Below are 6,014 nucleotides of genomic sequence, written 5' to 3' on the forward strand. Positions count from 1 at the left end.
ACATGCAATGGTCGGCCCAAAGTGGGACCACATGTGCCACGTGTTTGCCAAGTGGGCCACACGTGCGGGGAGAGTTAAAAATTAAAAGATAAATAACGCCTTTCTCCAACAGCTTAAGCTTTTGGAGAAGTTGGTTAGTTAACATGTTGGACCTATTGACACTCCTAAGAGAAAATCTACCCTCTCATTTTGATTGAAACCTGGCTCAAATTTAAAATCTATGGATTTCAAATCCTCAACCCATATCCAAATCCAAGGAGTGTCTAAACAATCTCTTCTATGTATAGTAAACCTAGCTAGAAAATATTCAATGAATCAAACGTCCTGATCAACCCCGATCAGAATATCTGATTCCCGTTACAATTTATACTCTGTAAATCCAGGCATACATAAGGTACGTTCTTTGGCTATAAAATTAGAAATGGTTAGCCACCAATTCGCCCGAATATGCACTTTGATGGTAAAAACATAGCTATGAAATCGGATGTTGTAATGTCTGATCATAATAACAGATTTAATGTTGAAATATAAATGATAAAATAACACCAACTCTAACAGCTTGAGCTTTTGGAGTAAATATTGGTTGTTTCGCATGGAATCAAAGCGATTGCTTCGGGGCTGGACTTGGTTTGGTCTTCGGTTCTAAACCCTACAACCCATTGATATTAAAAATTCATGTGTACGGCCAATCCAAAAGAAGGGCCACATGTGTGGCATGTGTGAGGCCAACCTCCAAAAAAAGAGGGGCCACATGTGTGTTTTGAGGGGTGTGTGTGTGTGTTTTTTTTTTTTTTTTGGGGGGGTGGGTCTCACCTTAAATACGCCCTGAGATAATCCATTGGGCCCACTTTGTTCAAAGATCCAAGCAGGACGATCCAAACCATTCAATTGTTGGGTAACTAGGCCATGCCCGGAAAACCAGCTCCATGAGATGATCCTAACCCTCCAATCTGTATAGGGCTGTTCAATATAGAAATCTCAACAGATCAGAGTGACTGTTAGGATAAGCCCATGGAGATGATTTTAGGGCACATATAGCCCCGCTAAAGACTAACAAATGAGTGGCTTGCATCATTCAATAATGTGGGCCCATTGAGCTTTTTGTGTACACGTCATATACCGGTCATAGAATCAAATCCAAAGACAGCGGCTAGGTAGACAGTTTGAATTGATTACATGTGGGGCCCACCACCACTCTTTTTTTTTTTTTGGGAAAATGACCAAATGAAAGGACTTTCTACTGACTATGACATATGAAGAGGGGAGACTTGGAAATAACCAATCTATAGTGATGGTGACTGGTTTGCAAGGGTTTAGGACAAAAATACCCTCATTTTTAAAATACCGTCACCTCTCTCTCTCTCATGGGATGATCCCAACCATCAATTAGAGGGTCAGAATACCTCTCTCTTTCTCTCTCATGGGATGATCCCAACAGTCCATTAGAGGGCTCTCTCTCTCTCTCTCTCTTTCTCTCTCTCTCTCTCTCTCTCTCTCTCTCTCTCTCTCTCTCGTGGGATGATCCCAACCGTCCATTAGAGGGCCCCAATGCCCCCCTCTCTCTCATGGGATGATCCCAACCGTCCATTAAAGGGCCACAATGCCCCCTCTCTCTCATGGGATGATCCCAACCGTCTATTAGAGGGTCACAATGCCCCTCTCTCTCTCATGGGATGATCCCAACCGTCCATTAGAGAGCCACAATGCCCTCTTTCTCTCATGGGATGATCCCAACCGTCCATTAGAGGGTCACAATGCCCCCCTCAGGTTCGTGCACCTCTCTCCGGTATCCTCTTATTCTGAGTGAACCTCCTCTCACAGGTTGGTAGTCTCTCCCTCTCAGTTATTTAAACCCCTAAATTTTTTTAGAAATCTATAGTTTAAAGCCTTAAAGTTTGGTTTAAACCCCTAATTTTTCCCAAATTTTTCACAGATTATTGGTTTAAACCTCCAAGTTTGGTTTAGAAATTTAGTTTAGAAAATCCTATATTTTCCCAAATTAGTTGAGAAAACCGTATATTTTGGAAAATCAATTTAGAAAACTCTATAATTTTCCCAAATCAGTTTAGACTCAAACCAATAAGTTAGGGTTGGTACTCTCTCTCTTTCAGTTTGGAAAATCAGCAACTAAAACCCTAATTTTTTTTTAGAAATCTATGATTTAAAGCCCTAAAGTTTGGTTATGTTTTTTTAGAAATATATGGTTTAAAGTCGTAAAGTTTTGTTTGAACCCCTAATTTCTTAGAATTGTATGGTTTAGAGCCCTAAAGTTTGGTTTAAACCCCTAATTGCTTCCAATTTTCTCACAATTTTTTTTCGACCCACAATTACGGACAACTTCTTCCCGCCGATGTATTCAAATGATACCGCATCCTTTACAAAGCCGTCGACGTGTAAGATAAAAGAAACTCTTCGTTCTACCGTTCTTCTGTTTACACAAAATTAAACCATTGTCAAAATAACCAATTGAAAAAAATCATTCCAATTAACAAGTAAAGCAGCAATTTTAGAATTATGCACAACTTCAACCACTACTAAATCTCCATAAAACAACATAAACCACTACTAAGATAATTCGGGCCACTTTTAAACACTCTAGACCACTACTAAGTCATGACAAGGAAATATGAACCACTGCTTACCCTATATAAACCACTTATAAATTCTATAAACCACTGTTAAGCCAATATAAACCACTTATAAACACTCTAAACCATTGGTAATCCTAAATAAACAACTTATAAACACTCTAAAACCACTGGTAAGTCTATATAAACCACTTATAAACACTCTAAACTACTGACAGGGTTATATAAACCACTTATAAACACTATAAACCACTGATAAGCCACTCTAAAACCATTGGTAAGTCTATATAAACCACTTCTTACCCTGTATAAACCATGTATAAACACTCTAAACCACTAATAAGCCTACATAAACCACTTATAAACAGTCAAACCACTGATAGGCTTATATAAACCACTGTTTACCCTATATAAACCAGTTGTAAAAACTCTAAACCATTGATAAACTTATATAAACCACTTACAAACACTATAAACTACTTCTTACCCTGTATAAACCATGTATAAACACTCTAAACCACTGATAAGCCTACATAAACCACTTATAAACAGTCTAAACCACTGATAGGCTTATATAACCCACTGTTTACCCCATATAAACCAGTTGTAAACACTCTAAACCACTGATAAGCTTATATAAACCACTTATAAACACTATAAACTATTTCTTACCCTGTATAAACCAATGATAAACACTCTAAACCACTGATAAACCTACATAAACCACTTATAAACACTCTAAATCACTGATAGGCTTATATAAACCACTGTTTACCCTATATAAACCAGTTGTAAACACTCTAAACCACTTATAAGCCTATATAAACCACTTATAAATACTATAAACTACTGCTCACCCTGTATAAATCATTTATAAATCCTTATAAACCAATTATAAACACTCTAAACCACTGGTAAGCCTTAATAAACCACTAATTACGATTATAAACCACTACGGAGGATTCTTAACCAAAGAAGCTATATAAACCACTTATAAACACCCACTTCAGTACTGGTTTATGGTAGTAAAATACTGGTTAAACTTAAGAAATTAGTGGTTTACAGAAAAATAACAATGATTATAAAGTGTTTAAAGTAATTTAAATAAGATTAAATAGTGATTGAAGGCTTTCTGCAATGGAAGACAGTAGTTTAACATGGAAAACTTTCATTCAAGTTTATAAACATGCCTTATAATGGAAAGAGAGGGGAGAGGGGTAAAAATACACACCTTTCCATTAAATGGAAGCTTTCTGCAATGGAATGGTGGTTTCTAGTGAAGATTTTTAAGATTTCCAAATCCAATAACGTTTTTTTCCAATATTTGTTGAAAATGGAGGCGTTGTACAATGCAATGAAGGGTTAGGAAGGCTTTCACATCTAAAAATGAGGTTTTCAGCAATAGAATGGAGCTTTTGGCATCTAACAATGGAGGTTTTTGGGTTTCAAAAATGGAGGTTTTTGGGTTTTTCATACGTACGTTTTTTTGGTAGGTGGGAGGAAGAAGAAGAAGAGGGAAAAATGTGGGTTTTGGGATTTGTTTTTCTCTAAATGCAATCATTTCAAAAAGGTGATTTGATATGGGGAGAGAGAGAGAGAGAGAGAGAGAGTCAAGGGCATTTTAGTCATATGCACTCTTGATTGGTGATTTAGAAAACACCCCTCTTGAAATGTCATAGTCAGTAGAAACCCCTTCTATTTGGTCATTTTCCCTTTTTTTTTTGGTAAGTAAGCTGAGGTTAGGCAGACCCCGACCAGCCGCCAGCTTCATTAGAGAGAGAGAAAGAGAGGTTCAGGGTAATTTTGTCAATTTAAATATTTTAATGGAAGAAAATAAATTCGTTTGTTTTTGCGAGATGATAAATTCGCATCTACTGTAGGATGATTCACACCCTTTTTACACGTAAAAAAGCGGTAAAGTCTGCCACAATTCACGTTAAACACGGTGCGAATCATCCTACAGCGGGTGCAAATTTATCATCTGCCTTGTTTTTTTGGATGATATGGTTATTATTTTCCAAAAGCAGAGACTAGTTGGCAAATATGAAATTCTTATGGTCTTTCAGTAAAATTTAAAACCTAAGAAGTTTTTAGTAAAATTTTCGTCCCATCCCATGTTTGGTTGCCTTTTAGCACTAGGATTTTTTTAATCCCACTCTTGTAATTATTGCTTATGAGTATGACATGGACTCCTTGTCCCCTCTTTTTCTTTCCTAGGGAATGATGTCATCTCTCTTTCTCTCCCTTCCCTTCCCATATTTGGTAATGACACCCCTAAATTTTGGCGGGAATTTTAGGAATTGTAGGAAAAAAAAAAACCTAGCAAATTCCGTTGACTTCACTGTTGGGATTAAAAAGCTCCTAGGATAAAAAAATTTACTGGCAATAATTTTGCAAAGGCAGGACTAATCGGCAAAAATCCCAAGCTTATTAAGGCCTATAATGACACCCAAAAATAGTAAATGGCAGCTAAATGTATTTTTCTCCCCAAAATTGCTATTACATTTACAATCATTTATATTCGTTTCCTTGTAGGCCACATCATTCTCCGAAAATTTTGTTTTTACTCCAACCAGACTGACCCCAGAGAAATTCAAAGGGAGCTATTTTCAAATCATGTCATCTATAAGCTAGGCACCCTCCGATGAGTGATCAGGATCACATCGAGAACATATTGGTGGGCCTTGGTCAAGCTACTCCTAAGCGCCTTCTGATGAAAGGTTCTCTCGTTAGCATGGTTTTAATCTTTTTAGCACTTTCTATTTTCTTGGTTCACACCCTAAAGTTGATGTAAATTGAGAGTTTTTATAAGGTGTAAGCCTGCACGGTCCTGCATTTTTTTTCTTTCAAAAAGTACTGTACGGTCCACACCATAGGATGATCCAAACCGTCCATTTGATGGTCCACAACATAAGTAAGTTGTGCCCAAAATAAAATTTCCATAAGATGATCCCAACCCTTCGATCTCTAGAGGTTTCCAAAATATGCGGTTCCTCTATAGATTCCAGGTCTAAGACCATCCTATGGAAGTGATTCTTCGGGACAACCTAGTGGCCCAACAAATGGACGGTTTGGATCATACTATGATGTGGTCGGTGCATTAAGTTTTGAAAAATATTCAACTATAGTGGCTTACACCATGGTTTTAAATTTCGGCCCCGAATTTTGGCAAAATCCGAAATTTCGTTTTGGCGAGGGCAGAAATTTAAAACCATGGCTTACACAGTATAGTAGTCGTAATTTGGATATGATAGTAATTTATGGAAATAGTTTTTTTATGGGTCCTGTCTTTTTCGTTTTTAATGGGCTTGTTAGAACCATGTGGGAACTGTAATAACCTCAGCTCTTTAAATACTAAAGACAAGATTCATTTGTAACGATATTAAAACATGATCGTGCTGATATCATTTCTTATTTTTTAAAGTC

This window comes from Tasmannia lanceolata, unplaced genomic scaffold (genome assembly GCF_043159265.1).
Source record: "Tasmannia lanceolata isolate RefF3 unplaced genomic scaffold, GAP_Taslan_0.1 ptg000025l, whole genome shotgun sequence".
Classification (NCBI taxonomy): Eukaryota; Viridiplantae; Streptophyta; class Magnoliopsida; order Canellales; family Winteraceae; genus Tasmannia; species Tasmannia lanceolata.